Below are 17584 nucleotides of genomic sequence, written 5' to 3'. Positions count from 1 at the left end.
CTTGGCAAGTACCAGCATGGGAGACTGGCTGGGAATCCCAAGTTCCGTTGACCTTTTTGAACCTGAAAATTGTGTTAGTTTCTCTATGAGATAGTAAAAGAAGGTTCAAACTGAACAGCTGCTGTCAACGGCCATTCTAAGCTGAATGTGCCTGCTCTCGTCAGATCGCAGCAGCAATGCAGCTTAAGGCTTGGCAAGTACCAGCATGGGAGACTGGCTGGGAATCCCAAGTTCCGTTGACCTTTTTGAACCTGAAAATTGTGTTAGTTTCTCTATGAGATAGTAAAAGAAAGTAGAAATTAGGCAGCTGCTGTCAACGGCCATTCTAAGCTGAATGTGCCTGCTCTCGTCAGATCGCAGCAGCAATGCAGCTTAAGGCTTGGCAAGTACCAGCATGGGAGACTGGCTGGGATTCCCAAGTTCTGTTGACCTTTTTGAACCTGAAAATTGTGTTAGTTTCTCTATGAGATAGTAAAAGAAGGTTCAAATTGAACAGCTGCTGTCAACGGCCATTCTAAGCTGAATGTGCCTGCTCTCGTCAGATCGCAGCAGCTTAAGGCTTGGCAAGTACCAGCATGGGAGACTGGCTGGGAATCCCAAGTTCCGTTGACCTTTTTGAACCTGAAAATTGTGTTAGTTTCTCTATGAGATAGTAAAAGAAGGTTCAAACTGAACAGCTGCTGTCAACGGCCATTCTAAGCTGAATGTGCCTGCTCTCGTCAGATCGCAGCAGCAATGCAGCTTAAGGCTTGGCAAGTACCAGCATGGGAGACTGGCTGGGAATCCCAAGTTCCGTTGACCTTTTTGAACCTGAAAATTGTGTTAGTTTCTCTATGAGATAGTAAAAGAAGGTTCAAATTGAACAGCTGCTGTCAACAGCCATTCTAAGCTGAATGTGCCTGCTCTCGTCAGATCGCAGCAGCAATGCAGCTTAAGGCTTGGCAAGTACCAGCATGGGAGACTGGCTGGGAATTCCAAGTTCTGTTGACCTTTTTGAACCTGAAAATTGTGATAGTTTCTCTATGAGATAGTAAAAGAAGGTTCAAATTGAACAGCTGCTGTCAACGGCCATTCTAAGCTTAATGTGCCTGCTCTCGTCAGATAGCAGCAGCAATGCAGCTTAAGGCTTGGCAAGTACCAGCATGGGAGACTGGCTGGGAATCCCAAGTTCCGTTGACCTTTTTGAACCTGAAAATTGTGTTAGTTTCTCTATGAGATAGTAAAAGAAGGTTCAAATTGAACAGCTGCTGTCAACGGCCATTCTAAGCTGAATGTGCGTGCTCTTGTCGGATCACAGCAGCGATGCAGCTTAAGGCTTGGCAAGTACCAGCATGGGAGACTGGCTGCGAATCCCAAGTTCCGTTGACCTTTTTGAACCTGAAAATTGTGTTAGTTTCTCTATGAGATAGTAAAAGAAGGTTCAAACTGAACAGCTGCTGTCAACGGCCATTCTAAGCTGAATGTGCCTGCTCTCGTCAGATCGCAGCATCAATGCAGCTTAAGGCTTGGCAAGTACCAGCATGGGAGACTGGCTGGGAATCCCAAGTTCTGTTGACCTTTTTGAACCTGAAAATTGTGTTAGTTTCTCTATGAGATAGTAAAAGAAGGTTCAAATTGAACAGCTGCTGTCAACGGCCATTCTAAGCTGAATGTGCCTGCTCTCATCAGATCGCAGCAGATTAAGGCTTGGCAAGTACCAGCATGGGAGACTGGCTGGGAATCCCAAGTTCCGTTGACCTTTTTGAACCTGAAAATTGTGTTAGTTTCTCTATGAGATAGTAAAAGAAGGTTCAAACTGAACAGCTGCTGTCAACGGCCATTCTAAGCTGAATGTGCCTGCTCTCGTCAGATCGCAGCAGCAATGCAGCTTAAGGCTTGGCAAGTACCAGCATGGGAGACTGGCTGGGAATCCCAAGTTCCGTTGACCTTTTTGAACCTGAAAATTGTGTTAGTTTCTCTATGAGATAGTAAAAGAAGGTTCAAACTGAACAGCTGCTGTCAACGGCCATTCTAAGCTGAATGTGCCTGCTCTCGTCAGATCGCAGCAGCAATGCAGCTTAAGGCTTGGCAAGTAACAGCATGGGAGACTGGCTGGGAATCCCAAGTTCTGTTGACCTTTTTGAACCTGAAAATTGTGTTAGTTTCTCTATGAGATAGTAAAAGAAGGTTCAAATTGAACAGCTGCTGTCAACGGCCATTCTAAGCTGAATGCGCGTGCTCTTGTCGGATCACAGCAGCGATGCAGCTTAAGGCTTGGCAAGTACCAGCATGGGAGACTGGCTGCGAATCCCAAGTTCCGTTGACCTTTTTGAACCTGAAAATTGTGTTAGTTTCTCTATGAGATAGTAAAAGAAGGTTCAAACTGAACAGCTGCTGTCAACGGCCATTCTAAGCTGAATGTGCCTGCTCTCGTCAGATCGCAGCATCAATGCAGCTTAAGGCTTGGCAAGTACCAGCATGGGAGACTGGCTGGGAATCCCAAGTTCCGTTGACCTTTTTGAACCTGAAAATTGTGTTAGTTTCTCTATGAGATAGTAAAAGAAGGTTCAAATTGAACAGCTGCTGTCAACGGCCATTCTAAGCTGAATGTGCCTGCTCTCGTCAGATCGCAGCAGCAATGCAGCTTAAGGCTTGGCAAGTACCAGCATGGGAGACTGGCTGGGAATCCCAAGTTCCGTTGACCTTTTTGAACCTGAAAATTGTGTTAGTTTCTCTATGAGATAGTAAAAGAAAGTAGAAATTGAACAGCTGCTGTCAACGGCCATTCTAAGCTGAATGTGCCTGCTCTCGTCAGATCGCAGCAGCAATGCAGCTTAAGGCTTGGCAAGTACTAGCATGGGAGACTGGCTGGGAATCCCAAGTTCCGTTGACCTTTTTGAACCTGAAAATTGTGTTAGTTTCTCTATGGGATAGTAAAAGAAGGTTCAAATTGAACAGCTGCTGTCAACGGCCATTCTAAGCTGAATGTGCCTGCTCTCGTCAGATCGCAGCAGCAATGCAGCTTAAGGCTTGGCAAGTACCAGCATGGGAGACTGGCTGGGAATCCCAAGTTCTGTTGACCTTTTTGAACCTGAAAATTGTGTTAGTTTCTCTATGAGATAGTAAAAGAAGGTTCAAATTGAACAGCTGCTGTCAACGGCCATTCTAAGCTGAATGTGCCTGCTCTCGTCAGATCGCAGCAACAATGCAGCTTAAGGCTTGGCAAGTACAAGCATGGGAGACTGGCTGGGAATCCCAAGTTCCGTTGACCTTTTTGAACCTGAAAATTGTTAGTTTCTCTGTCAAAGATGGTAAAAGAAGGTTCAAATTGAACAGCTGCTGTCAACGGCCATTCTAAGCTGAATGTGCCTGCTCTCGTCAGATCGCAGCAGCAATGCAGCTTAAGGCTTGGCAAGTACCAGCATGGGAGACTGGCTGGGAATCCCAAGTTCTGTTGACCTTTTTGAACCTGAAAATTGTGTTAGTTTCTCTATGAGATAGTAAAAGAAGGTTCAAATTGGACAGCTGCTGTCAACGGCCATTCTAAGCTGAATGTGCCTGCTCTCGTCAGATCGCAGCAGCTTAAGGCTTGGCAAGTACCAGCATGGGAGACTGGCTGGGAATCCCAAGTTCCGTTGACCTTTTTGAACCTGAAAATTGTGTTAGTTTCTCTATGAGATAGTAAAAGAAGGTTCAAATTGAACAGCTGCTGTCAACGGCCATTCTAAGCTGAATGTGCCTGCTCTCATCAGATCGCAGCAGCAATGTAGCTTAAGGCTTGGCAAGTACCAGCATGGGAGACTGGCTGGGAATCCCAAGTTCCGTTGACCTTTTTGAACCTGAAAATTGTGTTAGTTTCTCTATGAGATAGTAAAAGAAGGTTCAAATTGAACAGCTGCTGTCAACGGCCATTCTAAGCTGAATGTGCCTGCTCTCGTCAGATCGCAGCAGCAATGCAGCTTAAGGCTTGGCAAGTACCAGCATGGGAGACTGGCTGGGAATCCCAAGTTCCGTTGACCTTTTTGAACCTGAAAATTGTTAGTTTCTCTGTCAAAGATGGTAAAAGAAGGTTCAAATTGAACAGCTGCTGTCAACGGCTATTCTAAGCTGAATGTGCCTGCTCTCGTCAGATCGCAGCAGCTTAAGGCTTGGCAAGTACCAGCATGGGAGACTGGCTGGGAATCCCAAGTTCCGTTGACCTTTTTGAACCTGAAAATTGTGTTAGTTTCTCTATGAGATAGTAAAAGAAGGTTCAAATTGAACAGCTGCTGTCAACGGCCATTCTGAGCTGAATGTGCCTGCTCTCGTCAGATCGCAGCAGCAATGCAGCTTAAGGCTTGGCAAGTACCAGCATGGGAGACTGGCTGGGAATCCCAAGTTCTGTTGACCTTTTTGAACCTGAAAATTGTGCTAGTTTTTCTATGAGATAGTAAAAGAAGGTTCAAATTGAACAGCTGCTGTCAACGGCCATTCTAAGCTGAATGTGCCTGCTCTCGTCAGATCGCAGCAGCAATGCAGCTTAAGGCTTGGCAAGTACCAGCATGGGAGACTGGCTGGGAATCCCAAGTTCTGTTGACCTTTTTGAACCTGAAAATTGTGTTAGTTTCTCTATGAGATAGTAAAAGAAGGTTCAAATTGAATAGCTGCTGTCAACGGCCATTCTAAGCTGAATGTGCCTGCTCTCGTCAGATCGCAGCAACAATGAAGCTTAAGGCTTGGCAAGTACCAGCATGGGAGACTGGCTGGGAATCCCAAGTTCTGTTGACCTTTTTGAACCTGAAAATTGTGTTAGTTTCTCTATGAGATAGTAAAAGAAGGTTCAAATTGAACAGCTGCTGTCAACGGCCATTCTAAGCTGAATGTGCCTGCTCTTGTCAGATCGCAGCAGCTTAAGGCTTGGCAAGTACCAGCATGGGAGACTGGCTGGGAATCCCAAGTTCCGTTGACCTTTTTGAACCTGAAAATTGTGTTAGTTTCTCTATGAGATAGTAAAAGAAGGTTCAAACTGAACAGCTGCTGTCAACGGCCATTCTAAGCTGAATGTGCCTGCTCTCGTCAGATCGCAGCAGCAATGCAGCTTAAGGCTTGGCAAGTAACAGCATGGGAGACTGGCTGGGAATCCCAAGTTCCTTTGACCTTTTTGAACCTGAAAATTGTGTTAGTTTCTTTATGAGATAGTAAAAGAAGGTTCAAATTGAACAGCTGCTGTCAACGGCCATTCTAAGCTGAATGTGCCTGCTCTCGTCAGATCGCAGCAGCAATGCAGCTTAAGGCTTGGCAAGTACCAGCATGGGAGACTGGCTGGGAATCCCAAGTTCTGTTGACCTTTTTGAACCTGAAAATTGTGTTAGTTTCTCTATGAGATAGTAAAAGAAGGTTCAAATTGAACAGCTGCTGTCAACGGCCATTCTAAGCTGAATGTGCCTGCTCTCGTCAGATAGCAGCAGCAATGCAGCTTAAGGCTTGGCAAGTACCAGCATGGGAGACTGGCTGGGAATCCCAAGTTCCGTTGACCTTTTTGAACCTGAAAATTGTGTTAGTTTCTCTATGAGATAGTAAAAGAAGGTTCAAATTGAACAGCTGCTGTCAACGGCCATTCTAAGCTGAATGTGCGTGCTCTTGTCGGATCACAGCAGCGATGCAGCTTAAGGCTTGGCAAGTACCAGCATGGGAGACTGGCTGCGAATCCCAAGTTCCGTTGACCTTTTTGAACCTGAAAATTGTGTTAGTTTCTCTATGAGATAGTAAAAGAAGGTTCAAACTGAACAGCTGCTGTCAACGGCCATTCTAAGCTGAATGTGCCTGCTCTCGTCAGATCGCAGCAGCAATGCAGCTTAAGGCTTGGCAAGTAACAGCATGGGAGACTGGCTGGGAATCCCAAGTTCCTTTGACCTTTTTGAACCTGAAAATTGTGTTAGTTTCTTTATGAGATAGTAAAAGAAGGTTCAAATTGAACAGCTGCTGTCAACGGCCATTCTAAGCTGAATGTGCCTGCTCTCGTCAGATCGCAGCAGCAATGCAGCTTAAGGCTTGGCAAGTACCAGCATGGGAGACTGGCTGGGAATCCCAAGTTCTGTTGACCTTTTTGAACCTGAAAATTGTGTTAGTTTCTCTATGAGATAGTAAAAGAAGGTTCAAATTGAACAGCTGCTGTCAACGGCCATTCTAAGCTGAATGTGCCTGCTCTCGTCAGATAGCAGCAGCAATGCAGCTTAAGGCTTGGCAAGTACCAGCATGGGAGACTGGCTGGGAATCCCAAGTTCCGTTGACCTTTTTGAACCTGAAAATTGTGTTAGTTTCTCTATGAGATAGTAAAAGAAGGTTCAAATTGAACAGCTGCTGTCAACGGCCATTCTAAGCTGAATGTGCGTGCTCTTGTCGGATCACAGCAGCGATGCAGCTTAAGGCTTGGCAAGTACCAGCATGGGAGTCTGGCTGCGAATCCCAAGTTCCGTTGACCTTTTTGAACCTGAAAATTGTGTTAGTTTCTCTATGAGATAGTAAAAGAAGGTTCAAACTGAACAGCTGCTGTCAACGGCCATTCTAAGCTGAATGTGCCTGCTCTCGTCAGATCGCAGCAGCAATGCAGCTTAAGGCTTGGCAAGTACCAGCATGGGAGACTGGCTGGGAATCCCAAGTTCCGTTGACCTTTTTGAACCTGAAAATTGTGTTAGTTTCTCTATGAGATAGTAAAAGAAAGTAGAAATTAGGCAGCTGCTGTCAACGGCCATTCTAAGCTGAATGTGCCTGCTCTCGTCAGATCGCAGCAGCAATGCAGCTTAAGGCTTGGCAAGTACCAGCATGGGAGACTGGCTGGGAATCCCAAGTTCTGTTGACCTTTTTGAACCTGAAAATTGTGTTAGTTTCTCTATGAGATAGTAAAAGAAGGTTCAAATTGAACAGCTGCGGTCAACGGCCATTCTAAGCTGAATGTGCCTGCTCTCGTCAGATCGCAGCAGCTTAAGGCTTGGCAAGTACCAGCATGGGAGACTGGCTGGGAATCCCAAGTTCTGTTGACCTTTTTGAACCTGAAAATTGTGTTAGTTTCTCTATGAGATAGTAAAAGAAGGTTCAAACTGAACAGCTGCTGTCAACGGCCATTCTAAGCTGAATGTGCCTGCTCTCGTCAGATCGCAGCAGCAATGCAAATTAAGGCTTGGCAAGTACCAGCATGGGAGACTGGCTGGGAATCCCAAGTTCCGTTGACCTTTTTGAACCTGAAAATTGTGTTAGTTTCTCTATGAGATAGTAAAAGAAGGTTCAAATTGAACAGCTGCTGTCAACAGCCATTCTAAGCTGAATGTGCCTGCTCTCGTCAGATCGAAGCAGCAATGCAGCTTAAGGCTTGGCAAGTACCAGCATGGGAGACTGGCTGGGAATCCCAAGTTCTGTTGACCTTTTTGAACCTGAAAATTGTGTTAGTTTCTCTATGAGATAGTAAAAGAAGGTTCAAATTGAACAGCTGCTGTCAACGGCCATTCTAAGCTGAATGTGCCTGCTCTCGTCAGATAGCAGCAGCAATGCAGCTTAAGGCTTGGCAAGTACCAGCATGGGAGACTGGCTGGGAATCCCAAGTTCCATTGACCTTTTTGAACCTGAAAATTGTGTTAGTTTCTCTATGAGATAGTAAAAGAAGGTTCAAATTGAACAGCTGCTGTCAACGGCCATTCTAAGCTGAATGTGCGTGCTCTTGTCGGATCACAGCAGCGATGCAGCTTAAGGCTTGGCAAGTACCAGCATGGGAGACTGGCTGCGAATCCCAAGTTCCGTTGACCTTTTAGAACCTGAAAATTGTGTTAGTTTCTCTATGAGATAGTAAAAGAAGGTTCAAACTGAACAGCTGCTGTCAACGGCCATTCTAAGCTGAATGTGCCTGCTCTCGTCAGATCGCAGCATCAATGCAGCTTAAGGCTTGGCAAGTACCAGCATGGGAGACTGGCTGGGAATCCCAAGTTCCGTTGACCTTTTTGAACCTGAAAATTGTGTTAGTTTCTCTATGAGATAGTAAAAGAAGGTTCAAATTGAACAGCTGCTGTCAACGGCCATTCTAAGCTGAATGTGCCTGCTCTCGTCAGATCGCAGCAGCAATGCAGCTTAAGGCTTGGCAAGTACCAGCATGGGAGACTGGCTGGGAATCCCAAGTTCCGTTGACCTTTTTGAACCTGAAAATTGTGTTAGTTTCTCTTTGAGATAGTAAAAGAAAGTAGAAATTAGGCAGCTGCTGTCAACGGCCATTCTAAGCTGAATGTGCCTGCTCTCGTCAGATCGCAGCAGCAATGCAGCTTAAGGCTTGGCAAGTACCAGCATGGGAGACTGGCTGGGAATCCCAAGTTCTGTTGACCTTTTTGAACCTGAAAATTGTGTTAGTTTCTCTATGAGATAGTAAAAGAAGGTTCAAATTGAACAGCTGCTGTCAACGGCCATTCTAAGCTGAATGTGCCTGCTCTCATCAGATCGCAGCAGCTTAAGGCTTGGCAAGTACCAGCATGGGAGACTGGCTGGGAATCCCAAGTTCTGTTGACCTTTTTGAACCTGAAAATTGTGTTAGTTTCTCTATGAGATAGTAAAAGAAGGTTCAAATTGAACAGCTGCGGTCAACGGCCATTCTAAGCTGAATGTGCCTGCTCTCGTCAGATCGCAGCAGCTTAAGGCTTGGCAAGTACCAGCATGGGAGACTGGCTGGGAATCCCAAGTTCCGTTGACCTTTTTGAACCTGAAAATTGTGTTAGTTTCTCTATGAGATAGTAAAAGAAGGTTCAAACTGAACAGCTGCTGTCAACGGCCATTCTAAGCTGAATGTGCCTGCTCTCGTCAGATCGCAGCAGCAATGCAGCTTAAGGCTTGGCAAGTACCAGCATGGGAGACTGGCTGGGAATCCCAAGTTCCGTTGACCTTTTTGAACCTGAAAATTGTGTTAGTTTCTCTATGAGATAGTAAAAGAAGGTTCAAATTGAACAGCTGCTGTCAACAGCCATTCTAAGCTGAATGTGCCTGCTCTCGTCAGATCGCAGCAGCAATGCAGCTTAAGGCTTGGCAAGTACCAGCATGGGAGACTGGCTGGGAATCCCAAGTTCTGTTGACCTTTTTGAACCTGAAAATTGTGTTAGTTTCTCTATGAGATAGTAAAAGAAGGTTCAAATTGAACAGCTGCTGTCAACGGCCATTCTAAGCTGAATGTGCGTGCTCTTGTCGGATCACAGCAGCGATGCAGCTTAAGGCTTGGCAAGTACCAGCATGGGAGACTGGCTGCGAATCCCAAGTTCCGTTGACCTTTTTGAACCTGAAAATTGTGTTAGTTTCTCTATGAGATAGTAAAAGAAGGTTCAAACTGAACAGCTGCTGTCAACGGCCATTCTAAGCTGAATGTGCCTGCTCTCGTCAGACCGCAGCATCAATGCAGCTTAAGGCTTGGCAAGTACCAGCATGGGAGACTGGCTGGGAATCCCAAGTTCCGTTGACCTTTTTGAACCTGAAAATTGTATTAGTTTCTCTATGAGATAGTAAAAGAAGGTTCAAATTGAACAGCTGCTGTCAACGGCCATTCTAAGCTGAATGTGCCTGCTCTCGTCAGATCGCAGCATCAATGCAGCTTAAGGCTTGGCAAGTACCAGCATGGGAGACTGGCTGGGAATCCCAAGTTCCGTTGACCTTTTTGAACCTGAAAATTGTGTTAGTTTCTCTATGAGATAGTAAAAGAAGGTTCAAATTGAACAGCTGCTGTCAACGGCCATTCTAAGCTGAATTTGCCTGCTCTCGTCAGATCGCAGCAGCAATGCAGCTTAAGGCTTGGCAAGTACCAGCATGGGAGACTGGCTGGGAATCCCAAGTTCTGTTGACCTTTTTGAACCTGAAAATTGTGTTAGTTTCTCTATGAGATAGTAAAAGAAGGTTCAAATTGAACAGCTGCTGTCAACGGCCATTCTAAGCTGAATGTGCCTGCTCTCATCAGATCGCAGCAGCTTAAGGCTTGGCAAGTACCAGCATGGGAGACTGGCTGGGAATCCCAAGTTCCGTTGACCTTTTTGAACCTGAAAATTGTGTTAGTTTCTCTATGAGATAGTAAAAGAAGGTTCAAACTGAACAGCTGCTGTCAACGGCCATTCTAAGCTGAATGTGCCTGCTCTCGTCAGATCGCAGCAGCAATGCAGCTTAAGGCTTGGCAAGTACCAGCATGGGAGACTCGCTGGGAATCCCAAGTTCTGTTGACCTTTTTGAACCTGAAAATTGTGTTAGTTTCTCTATGAGATAGTAAAAGAAGGTTCAAATTGAACAGCTGCTGTCAACGGCCATTCTAAGCTGAATGTGCCTGCTCTCGTCAGATCGCAGCAACAATGAAGCTTAAGGCTTGGCAAGTACCAGCATGGGAGACTGGCTGGGAATCCCAAGTTCTGTTGACCTTTTTGAACCTTAAAATTGTGTTAGTTTCTCTATGAGATAGTAAAAGAAGGTTCAAATTGAACAGCTGCTGTCAACGGCCATTCTAAGCTGAATGTGCCTGCTCTCGTCAGATCGCAGCAGCTTAAGGCTTGGCAAGTAACAGCATGGGAGACTGGCTGGGAATCCCAAGTTCCGTTGACCTTTTTGAACCTGAAAATTGTGTTAGTTTCTCTATGAGATAGTAAAAGAAGGTTCAAACTGAACAGCTGCTGTCAACGGCCATTCTAAGCTGAATGTGCCTGCTCTCGTCAGATCGCAGCAGCAATGCTGCTTAAGGCTTGGCAAGTAACAGCATGGGAGACTGGCTGGGAATCCCAAGTTCCGTTGACCTTTTTGAACCTGAAAATTGTGTTAGTTTCTCTATGAGATAGTAAAAGAAGGTTCAAATTGAACAGCTGCTGTCAACGGCCATTCTAAGCTGAATGTGCCTGCTCTCGTCAGATCGCAGCAGCAATGCAGCTTAAGGCTTGGCAAGTACCAGCATGGGAGACTGGCTGGGAATCCCAAGTTCTGTTGACCTTTTTGAACCTGAAAATTGTGTTAGTTTCTCTATGAGATAGTAAAAGAAGGTTCAAATTGAACAGCTGCTGTCAACGGCCATTCTAAGCTGAATGTGCCTGCTCTCGTCAGATAGCAGCAGCAATGCAGCTTAAGGCTTGGCAAGTACCAGCATGGGAGACTGGCTGGGAATCCCAAGTTCTGTTGACCTTTTTGAACCTGAAAATTGTGTTAGTTTCTCTATGAGATAGTAAAAGAAGGTTCAAATTGAACAACTGCTGTCAACGGCCATTCTAAGCTGAATGTGCGTGCTCTTGTCGGATCACAGCAGCGATGCAGCTTAAGGCTTGGCAAGTACCAGCATGGGAGTCTGGCTGCGAATCCCAAGTTCCGTTGACCTTTTTGAACCTGAAAATTGTGTTAGTTTCTCTATGAGATAGTAAAAGAAGGTTCAAACTGAACAGCTGCTGTCAACGGCCATTCTAAGCTGAATGTGCCTGCTCTCGTCAGATCGCAGCAGCAATGCAGCTTAAGGCTTGGCAAGTACCAGCATGGGAGACTGGCTGGGAATCCCAAGTTCCGTTGACCTTTTTGAACCTGAAAATTGTGTTAGTTTCTCTATGAGATAGTAAAAGAAAGTAGAAATTAGGCAGCTGCTGTCAACGGCCATTCTAAGCTGAATGTGCCTGCTCTCGTCAGATCGCAGCAGCAATGCAGCTTAAGGCTTGGCAAGTACCAGCATGGGAGACTGGCTGGGAATCCCAAGTTCTGTTGACCTTTTTGAACCTGAAAATTGTGTTAGTTTCTCTATGAGATAGTAAAAGAAGGTTCAAATTGAACAGCTGCGGTCAACGGCCATTCTAAGCTGAATGTGCCTGCTCTCGTCAGATCACAGCAGCTTAAGGCTTGGCAAGTACCAGCATGGGAGACTGGCTGGGAATCCCAAGTTCTGTTGACCTTTTTGAACCTGAAAATTGTGTTAGTTTCTCTATGAGATAGTAAAAGAAGGTTCAAACTGAACAGCTGCTGTCAACGGCCATTCTAAGCTGAATGTGCCTGCTCTCGTCAGATCGCAGCAGCAATGCAACTTAAGGCTTGGCAAGTACCAGCATGGGAGACTGGCTGGGAATCCCAAGTTCCGTTGACCTTTTTGAACCTGAAAATTGTGTTAGTTTCTCTATGAGATAGTAAAAGAAGGTTCAAATTGAACAGCTGCTGTCAACAGCCATTCTAAGCTGAATGTGCCTGCTCTCGTCAGATCGAAGCAGCAATGCAGCTTAAGGCTTGGCAAGTACCAGCATGGGAGACTGGCTGGGAATCCCAAGTTCTGTTGACCTTTTTGAACCTGAAAATTGTGTTAGTTTCTCTATGAGATAGTAAAAGAAGGTTCAAATTGAACAGCTGCTGTCAACGGCCATTCTAAGCTGAATGTGCCTGCTCTCGTCAGATAGCAGCAGCAATGCAGCTTAAGGCTTGGCAAGTACCAGCATGGGAGACTGGCTGGGAATCCCAAGTTCCGTTGACCTTTTTGAACCTGAAAATTGTGTTAGTTTCTCTATGAGATAGTAAAAGAAGGTTCAAATTGAACAGCTGCTGTCAACGGCCATTCTAAGCTGAATGTGCGTGCTCTTGTCGGATCACAGCAGCGATGCAGCTTAAGGCTTGGCAAGTACCAGCATGGGAGACTGGCTGCGAATCCCAAGTTCCGTTGACCTTTTAGAACCTGAAAATTGTGTTAGTTTCTCTATGAGATAGTAAAAGAAGGTTCAAACTGAACAGCTGCTGTCAACGGCCATTCTAAGCTGAATGTGCCTGCTCTCGTCAGATCGCAGCATCAATGCAGCTTAAGGCTTGGCAAGTACCAGCATGGGAGACTGGCTGGGAATCCCAAGTTCCGTTGACCTTTTTGAACCTGAAAATTGTGTTAGTTTCTCTATGAGATAGTAAAAGAAGGTTCAAATTGAACAGCTGCTGTCAACGGCCATTCTAAGCTGAATGTGCCTGCTCTCGTCAGATCGCAGCAGCAATGCAGCTTAAGGCTTGGCAAGTACCAGCATGGGAGACTGGCTGGGAATCCCAAGTTCCGTTGACCTTTTTGAACCTGAAAATTGTGTTAGTTTCTCTTTGAGATAGTAAAAGAAAGTAGAAATTAGGCAGCTGCTGTCAACGGCCATTCTAAGCTGAATGTGCCTGCTCTCGTCAGATCGCAGCAGCAATGCAGCTTAAGGCTTGGCAAGTACCAGCATGGGAGACTGGCTGGGAATCCCAAGTTCTGTTGACCTTTTTGAACCTGAAAATTGTGTTAGTTTCTCTATGAGATAGTAAAAGAAGGTTCAAATTGAACAGCTGCTGTCAACGGCCATTCTAAGCTGAATGTGCCTGCTCTCATCAGATCGCAGCAGCTTAAGGCTTGGCAAGTACCAGCATGGGAGACTGGCTGGGAATCCCAAGTTCTGTTGACCTTTTTGAACCTGAAAATTGTGTTAGTTTCTCTATGAGATAGTAAAAGAAGGTTCAAATTGAACAGCTGCGGTCAACGGCCATTCTAAGCTGAATGTGCCTGCTCTCGTCAGATCGCAGCAGCTTAAGGCTTGGCAAGTACCAGCATGGGAGACTGGCTGGGAATCCCAAGTTCCGTTGACCTTTTTGAACCTGAAAATTGTGTTAGTTTCTCTATGAGATAGTAAAAGAAGGTTCAAACTGAACAGCTGCTGTCAACGGCCATTCTAAGCTGAATGTGCCTGCTCTCGTCAGATCGCAGCAGCAATGCAGCTTAAGGCTTGGCAAGTACCAGCATGGGAGACTGGCTGGGAATCCCAAGTTCCGTTGACCTTTTTGAACCTGAAAATTGTGTTAGTTTCTCTATGAGATAGTAAAAGAAGGTTCAAATTGAACAGCTGCTGTCAACAGCCATTCTAAGCTGAATGTGCCTGCTCTCGTCAGATCGCAGCAGCAATGCAGCTTAAGGCTTGGCAAGTACCAGCATGGGAGACTGGCTGGGAATCCCAAGTTCTGTTGACCTTTTTGAACCTGAAAATTGTGTTAGTTTCTCTATGAGATAGTAAAAGAAGGTTCAAATTGAACAGCTGCTGTCAACGGCCATTCTAAGCTGAATGTGCGTGCTCTTGTCGGATCACAGCAGCGATGCAGCTTAAGGCTTGGCAAGTACCAGCATGGGAGACTGGCTGCGAATCCCAAGTTCCGTTGACCTTTTTGAACCTGAAAATTGTGTTAGTTTCTCTATGAGATAGTAAAAGAAGGTTCAAACTGAACAGCTGCTGTCAACGGCCATTCTAAGCTGAATGTGCCTGCTCTCGTCAGACCGCAGCATCAATGCAGCTTAAGGCTTGGCAAGTACCAGCATGGGAGACTGGCTGGGAATCCCAAGTTCCGTTGACCTTTTTGAACCTGAAAATTGTATTAGTTTCTCTATGAGATAGTAAAAGAAGGTTCAAATTGAACAGCTGCTGTCAACGGCCATTCTAAGCTGAATGTGCCTGCTCTCGTCAGATCGCAGCATCAATGCAGCTTAAGGCTTGGCAAGTACCAGCATGGGAGACTGGCTGGGAATCCCAAGTTCCGTTGACCTTTTTGAACCTGAAAATTGTGTTAGTTTCTCTATGAGATAGTAAAAGAAGGTTCAAATTGAACAGCTGCTGTCAACGGCCATTCTAAGCTGAATGTGCCTGCTCTCGTCAGATCGCAGCAGCAATGCAGCTTAAGGCTTGGCAAGTACCAGCATGGGAGACTGGCTGGGAATCCCAAGTTCTGTTGACCTTTTTGAACCTGAAAATTGTGTTAGTTTCTCTATGAGATAGTAAAAGAAGGTTCAAATTGAACAGCTGCTGTCAACGGCCATTCTAAGCTGAATGTGCCTGCTCTCATCAGATCGCAGCAGCTTAAGGCTTGGCAAGTACCAGCATGGGAGACTGGCTGGGAATCCCAAGTTCCGTTGACCTTTTTGAACCTGAAAATTGTGTTAGTTTCTCTATGAGATAGTAAAAGAAGGTTCAAACTGAACAGCTGCTGTCAACGGCCATTCTAAGCTGAATGTGCCTGCTCTCGTCAGATCGCAGCAGCAATGCAGCTTAAGGCTTGGCAAGTACCAGCATGGGAGACTCGCTGGGAATCCCAAGTTCTGTTGACCTTTTTGAACCTGAAAATTGTGTTAGTTTCTCTATGAGATAGTAAAAGAAGGTTCAAATTGAACAGCTGCTGTCAACGGCCATTCTAAGCTGAATGTGCCTGCTCTCGTCAGATCGCAGCAACAATGAAGCTTAAGGCTTGGCAAGTACCAGCATGGGAGACTGGCTGGGAATCCCAAGTTCTGTTGACCTTTTTGAACCTTAAAATTGTGTTAGTTTCTCTATGAGATAGTAAAAGAAGGTTCAAATTGAACAGCTGCTGTCAACGGCCATTCTAAGCTGAATGTGCCTGCTCTCGTCAGATCGCAGCAGCTTAAGGCTTGGCAAGTAACAGCATGGGAGACTGGCTGGGAATCCCAAGTTCCGTTGACCTTTTTGAACCTGAAAATTGTGTTAGTTTCTCTATGAGATAGTAAAAGAAGGTTCAAACTGAACAGCTGCTGTCAACGGCCATTCTAAGCTGAATGTGCCTGCTCTCGTCAGATCGCAGCAGCAATGCAGCTTAAGGCTTGGCAAGTAACAGCATGGGAGACTGGCTGGGAATCCCAAGTTCCGTTGACCTTTTTGAACCTGAAAATTGTGTTAGTTTCTCTATGAGATAGTAAAAGAAGGTTCAAATTGAACAGCTGCTGTCAACGGCCATTCTAAGCTGAATGTGCCTGCTCTCGTCAGATCGCAGCAGCAATGCACCTTAAGGCTTGGCAAGTACCAGCATGGGAGACTGGCTGGGAATCCCAAGTTCTGTTGACCTTTTTGAACCTGAAAATTGTGTTAGTTTCTCTATGAGATAGTAAAAGAAGGTTCAAATTGAACAGCTGCTGTCAACGGCCATTCTAAGCTGAATGTGCCTGCTCTCGTCAGATCGCAGCAGCAATGCAGCTTAAGGCTTGGCAAGTACCAGCATGGGAGACTCGCTGGGAATCCCAAGTTCTGTTGACCTTTTTGAACCTGAAAATTGTGTTAGTTTCTCTATGAGATAGTAAAAGAAGGTTCAAATTGAACAGCTGCTGTCAACGGCCATTCTAAGCTGAATGTGCCTGCTCTCGTCAGATCGCAGCAGCAATGCAGCTTAAGGCTTGGCAAGTACCAGCATGGGAGACTGGCTGGGAATCCCAAGTTCTGTTGACCTTTTTGAACCTGAAAATTGTGTTAGTTTCTCTATGAGATAGTAAAAGAAGGTTCAAATTGAACAGCTGCTGTCAACGGCCATTCTAAGCTGAATGTGCCTGCTCTCATCAGATCGCAGCAGCTTAAGGCTTGGCAAGTACCAGCATGGGAGACTGGCTGGGAATCCCAAGTTCCGTTGACCTTTTTGAACCTGAAAATTGTGTTAGTTTCTCTATGAGATAGTAAAAGAAGGTTCAAACTGAACAGCTGCTGTCAACGGCCATTCTAAGCTGAATGTGCCTGCTCTCGTCAGATCGCAGCAGCAATGCAGCTTAAGGCTTGGCAAGTACCAGCATGGGAGACTCGCTGGGAATCCCAAGTTCTGTTGACCTTTTTGAACCTGAAAATTGTGTTAGTTTCTCTATGAGATAGTAAAAGAAGGTTCAAATTGAACAGCTGCTGTCAACGGCCATTCTAAGCTGAATGTGCCTGCTCTCGTCAGATCGCAGCAACAATGAAGCTTAAGGCTTGGCAAGTACCAGCATGGGAGACTGGCTGGGAATCCCAAGTTCTGTTGACCTTTTTGAACCTTAAAATTGTGTTAGTTTCTCTATGAGATAGTAAAAGAAGGTTCAAATTGAACAGCTGCTGTCAACGGCCATTCTAAGCTGAATGTGCCTGCTCTCGTCAGATCGCAGCAGCTTAAGGCTTGGCAAGTAACAGCATGGGAGACTGGCTGGGAATCCCAAGTTCCGTTGACCTTTTTGAACCTGAAAATTGTGTTAGTTTCTCTATGAGATAGTAAAAGAAGGTTCAAACTGAACAGCTGCTGTCAACGGCCATTCTAAGCTGAATGTGCCTGCTCTCGTCAGATCGCAGCAGCAATGCAGCTTAAGGCTTGGCAAGTAACAGCATGGGAGACTGGCTGGGAATCCCAAGTTCCGTTGACCTTTTTGAACCTGAAAATTGTGTTAGTTTCTCTATGAGATAGTAAAAGAAGGTTCAAATTGAACAGCTGCTGTCAACGGCCATTCTAAGCTGAATGTGCCTGCTCTCGACAGATCGCAGCAGCAATGCACCTTAAGGCTTGGCAAGTACCAGCATGGGAGACTGGCTGGGAATCCCAAGTTCTGTTGACCTTTTTGAACCTGAAAATTGTGTTAGTTTCTCTATGAGATAGTAAAAGAAGGTTCAAATTGAACAGCTGCTGTCAACGGCCATTCTAAGCTGAATGTGCCTGCTCTCGTCAGATAGTAGCAGCAATGCAGCTTAAGGCTTGGCAAGTACCAGCATGGGAGACTGGCTGGGAATCCCAAGTTCCGTTGACTTTTTTGAACCTGAAAATTGTGTTAGTTTCTCTATGAGATAGTAAAAGAAGGTTCAAATTGAACAGCTGCTGTCAACGGCCATTCTAAGCT

The 17584-nt window shown here is 45.5% G+C and overlaps 65 pseudogenes; all 65 read left to right on the top strand.

The window, feature by feature from the left end:
• The first annotated feature begins 123 nt into the window (after window positions 1-123).
• LOC140099354 (5S ribosomal RNA) lies at window positions 124-242 on the top strand (annotated as a pseudogene).
• A 70-nt stretch (window positions 243-312) lies between these two features.
• Window positions 313-431, top strand: LOC140094219 (5S ribosomal RNA; annotated as a pseudogene).
• Window positions 432-682: 251 nt separating this feature from the next.
• LOC140099353 (5S ribosomal RNA) lies at window positions 683-801 on the top strand (annotated as a pseudogene).
• Window positions 802-871: 70 nt separating this feature from the next.
• Window positions 872-990, top strand: LOC140078640 (5S ribosomal RNA; annotated as a pseudogene).
• A 70-nt stretch (window positions 991-1060) lies between these two features.
• On the top strand, window positions 1061-1179 carry LOC140094661 (5S ribosomal RNA; annotated as a pseudogene).
• A 259-nt stretch (window positions 1180-1438) lies between these two features.
• On the top strand, window positions 1439-1557 carry LOC140085648 (5S ribosomal RNA; annotated as a pseudogene).
• Window positions 1558-1808: 251 nt separating this feature from the next.
• LOC140099352 (5S ribosomal RNA) lies at window positions 1809-1927 on the top strand (annotated as a pseudogene).
• A 70-nt stretch (window positions 1928-1997) lies between these two features.
• Window positions 1998-2116, top strand: LOC140092901 (5S ribosomal RNA; annotated as a pseudogene).
• A 259-nt stretch (window positions 2117-2375) lies between these two features.
• Window positions 2376-2494, top strand: LOC140084192 (5S ribosomal RNA; annotated as a pseudogene).
• Window positions 2495-2564: 70 nt separating this feature from the next.
• LOC140099351 (5S ribosomal RNA) lies at window positions 2565-2683 on the top strand (annotated as a pseudogene).
• Window positions 2684-2753: 70 nt separating this feature from the next.
• LOC140079306 (5S ribosomal RNA) lies at window positions 2754-2872 on the top strand (annotated as a pseudogene).
• A 70-nt stretch (window positions 2873-2942) lies between these two features.
• Window positions 2943-3061, top strand: LOC140080161 (5S ribosomal RNA; annotated as a pseudogene).
• A 70-nt stretch (window positions 3062-3131) lies between these two features.
• On the top strand, window positions 3132-3250 carry LOC140085236 (5S ribosomal RNA; annotated as a pseudogene).
• Window positions 3251-3320: 70 nt separating this feature from the next.
• LOC140080160 (5S ribosomal RNA) lies at window positions 3321-3439 on the top strand (annotated as a pseudogene).
• A 251-nt stretch (window positions 3440-3690) lies between these two features.
• On the top strand, window positions 3691-3809 carry LOC140082261 (5S ribosomal RNA; annotated as a pseudogene).
• A 70-nt stretch (window positions 3810-3879) lies between these two features.
• LOC140099350 (5S ribosomal RNA) lies at window positions 3880-3998 on the top strand (annotated as a pseudogene).
• A 251-nt stretch (window positions 3999-4249) lies between these two features.
• LOC140081733 (5S ribosomal RNA) lies at window positions 4250-4368 on the top strand (annotated as a pseudogene).
• Window positions 4369-4438: 70 nt separating this feature from the next.
• Window positions 4439-4557, top strand: LOC140080159 (5S ribosomal RNA; annotated as a pseudogene).
• A 70-nt stretch (window positions 4558-4627) lies between these two features.
• On the top strand, window positions 4628-4746 carry LOC140091129 (5S ribosomal RNA; annotated as a pseudogene).
• A 440-nt stretch (window positions 4747-5186) lies between these two features.
• Window positions 5187-5305, top strand: LOC140080158 (5S ribosomal RNA; annotated as a pseudogene).
• Window positions 5306-5375: 70 nt separating this feature from the next.
• LOC140089758 (5S ribosomal RNA) lies at window positions 5376-5494 on the top strand (annotated as a pseudogene).
• Window positions 5495-5942: 448 nt separating this feature from the next.
• On the top strand, window positions 5943-6061 carry LOC140080155 (5S ribosomal RNA; annotated as a pseudogene).
• A 70-nt stretch (window positions 6062-6131) lies between these two features.
• On the top strand, window positions 6132-6250 carry LOC140089756 (5S ribosomal RNA; annotated as a pseudogene).
• A 259-nt stretch (window positions 6251-6509) lies between these two features.
• LOC140099349 (5S ribosomal RNA) lies at window positions 6510-6628 on the top strand (annotated as a pseudogene).
• A 70-nt stretch (window positions 6629-6698) lies between these two features.
• On the top strand, window positions 6699-6817 carry LOC140080154 (5S ribosomal RNA; annotated as a pseudogene).
• Window positions 6818-7068: 251 nt separating this feature from the next.
• On the top strand, window positions 7069-7187 carry LOC140095620 (5S ribosomal RNA; annotated as a pseudogene).
• A 70-nt stretch (window positions 7188-7257) lies between these two features.
• LOC140096188 (5S ribosomal RNA) lies at window positions 7258-7376 on the top strand (annotated as a pseudogene).
• A 70-nt stretch (window positions 7377-7446) lies between these two features.
• LOC140097501 (5S ribosomal RNA) lies at window positions 7447-7565 on the top strand (annotated as a pseudogene).
• Window positions 7566-7824: 259 nt separating this feature from the next.
• On the top strand, window positions 7825-7943 carry LOC140084190 (5S ribosomal RNA; annotated as a pseudogene).
• A 70-nt stretch (window positions 7944-8013) lies between these two features.
• LOC140099348 (5S ribosomal RNA) lies at window positions 8014-8132 on the top strand (annotated as a pseudogene).
• A 70-nt stretch (window positions 8133-8202) lies between these two features.
• On the top strand, window positions 8203-8321 carry LOC140080153 (5S ribosomal RNA; annotated as a pseudogene).
• Window positions 8322-8753: 432 nt separating this feature from the next.
• Window positions 8754-8872, top strand: LOC140099347 (5S ribosomal RNA; annotated as a pseudogene).
• A 70-nt stretch (window positions 8873-8942) lies between these two features.
• LOC140081823 (5S ribosomal RNA) lies at window positions 8943-9061 on the top strand (annotated as a pseudogene).
• Window positions 9062-9320: 259 nt separating this feature from the next.
• On the top strand, window positions 9321-9439 carry LOC140087236 (5S ribosomal RNA; annotated as a pseudogene).
• A 70-nt stretch (window positions 9440-9509) lies between these two features.
• On the top strand, window positions 9510-9628 carry LOC140084189 (5S ribosomal RNA; annotated as a pseudogene).
• Window positions 9629-9698: 70 nt separating this feature from the next.
• Window positions 9699-9817, top strand: LOC140086520 (5S ribosomal RNA; annotated as a pseudogene).
• A 251-nt stretch (window positions 9818-10068) lies between these two features.
• On the top strand, window positions 10069-10187 carry LOC140081592 (5S ribosomal RNA; annotated as a pseudogene).
• A 70-nt stretch (window positions 10188-10257) lies between these two features.
• LOC140091128 (5S ribosomal RNA) lies at window positions 10258-10376 on the top strand (annotated as a pseudogene).
• Window positions 10377-10627: 251 nt separating this feature from the next.
• LOC140097300 (5S ribosomal RNA) lies at window positions 10628-10746 on the top strand (annotated as a pseudogene).
• Window positions 10747-10816: 70 nt separating this feature from the next.
• LOC140080152 (5S ribosomal RNA) lies at window positions 10817-10935 on the top strand (annotated as a pseudogene).
• A 70-nt stretch (window positions 10936-11005) lies between these two features.
• Window positions 11006-11124, top strand: LOC140091609 (5S ribosomal RNA; annotated as a pseudogene).
• A 259-nt stretch (window positions 11125-11383) lies between these two features.
• Window positions 11384-11502, top strand: LOC140099346 (5S ribosomal RNA; annotated as a pseudogene).
• A 70-nt stretch (window positions 11503-11572) lies between these two features.
• On the top strand, window positions 11573-11691 carry LOC140080151 (5S ribosomal RNA; annotated as a pseudogene).
• Window positions 11692-11942: 251 nt separating this feature from the next.
• On the top strand, window positions 11943-12061 carry LOC140087290 (5S ribosomal RNA; annotated as a pseudogene).
• Window positions 12062-12131: 70 nt separating this feature from the next.
• On the top strand, window positions 12132-12250 carry LOC140096186 (5S ribosomal RNA; annotated as a pseudogene).
• Window positions 12251-12320: 70 nt separating this feature from the next.
• LOC140089755 (5S ribosomal RNA) lies at window positions 12321-12439 on the top strand (annotated as a pseudogene).
• Window positions 12440-12698: 259 nt separating this feature from the next.
• Window positions 12699-12817, top strand: LOC140084188 (5S ribosomal RNA; annotated as a pseudogene).
• Window positions 12818-12887: 70 nt separating this feature from the next.
• Window positions 12888-13006, top strand: LOC140099345 (5S ribosomal RNA; annotated as a pseudogene).
• Window positions 13007-13076: 70 nt separating this feature from the next.
• LOC140080150 (5S ribosomal RNA) lies at window positions 13077-13195 on the top strand (annotated as a pseudogene).
• Window positions 13196-13627: 432 nt separating this feature from the next.
• Window positions 13628-13746, top strand: LOC140099342 (5S ribosomal RNA; annotated as a pseudogene).
• Window positions 13747-13816: 70 nt separating this feature from the next.
• On the top strand, window positions 13817-13935 carry LOC140081822 (5S ribosomal RNA; annotated as a pseudogene).
• Window positions 13936-14194: 259 nt separating this feature from the next.
• On the top strand, window positions 14195-14313 carry LOC140087235 (5S ribosomal RNA; annotated as a pseudogene).
• A 70-nt stretch (window positions 14314-14383) lies between these two features.
• Window positions 14384-14502, top strand: LOC140084187 (5S ribosomal RNA; annotated as a pseudogene).
• Window positions 14503-14572: 70 nt separating this feature from the next.
• LOC140080149 (5S ribosomal RNA) lies at window positions 14573-14691 on the top strand (annotated as a pseudogene).
• A 251-nt stretch (window positions 14692-14942) lies between these two features.
• LOC140081591 (5S ribosomal RNA) lies at window positions 14943-15061 on the top strand (annotated as a pseudogene).
• Window positions 15062-15131: 70 nt separating this feature from the next.
• On the top strand, window positions 15132-15250 carry LOC140091127 (5S ribosomal RNA; annotated as a pseudogene).
• Window positions 15251-15501: 251 nt separating this feature from the next.
• Window positions 15502-15620, top strand: LOC140091433 (5S ribosomal RNA; annotated as a pseudogene).
• Window positions 15621-15690: 70 nt separating this feature from the next.
• LOC140090014 (5S ribosomal RNA) lies at window positions 15691-15809 on the top strand (annotated as a pseudogene).
• Window positions 15810-15879: 70 nt separating this feature from the next.
• Window positions 15880-15998, top strand: LOC140081590 (5S ribosomal RNA; annotated as a pseudogene).
• Window positions 15999-16068: 70 nt separating this feature from the next.
• LOC140080148 (5S ribosomal RNA) lies at window positions 16069-16187 on the top strand (annotated as a pseudogene).
• Window positions 16188-16438: 251 nt separating this feature from the next.
• On the top strand, window positions 16439-16557 carry LOC140081589 (5S ribosomal RNA; annotated as a pseudogene).
• A 70-nt stretch (window positions 16558-16627) lies between these two features.
• Window positions 16628-16746, top strand: LOC140091126 (5S ribosomal RNA; annotated as a pseudogene).
• A 251-nt stretch (window positions 16747-16997) lies between these two features.
• LOC140091432 (5S ribosomal RNA) lies at window positions 16998-17116 on the top strand (annotated as a pseudogene).
• A 70-nt stretch (window positions 17117-17186) lies between these two features.
• On the top strand, window positions 17187-17305 carry LOC140097496 (5S ribosomal RNA; annotated as a pseudogene).
• Window positions 17306-17375: 70 nt separating this feature from the next.
• LOC140097595 (5S ribosomal RNA) lies at window positions 17376-17494 on the top strand (annotated as a pseudogene).
• Window positions 17495-17584: the final 90 nt, after the last annotated feature.

The sequence above is a fragment of the Engystomops pustulosus genome, chromosome 9 (genome assembly GCF_040894005.1).
Source record: "Engystomops pustulosus chromosome 9, aEngPut4.maternal, whole genome shotgun sequence".
NCBI classification, from domain to species: Eukaryota; Metazoa; Chordata; class Amphibia; order Anura; family Leptodactylidae; genus Engystomops; species Engystomops pustulosus.
The sequence above is the reverse complement of the archived record's forward strand: the minus strand, read 5'-3'. Positions and strand labels throughout refer to the sequence as shown.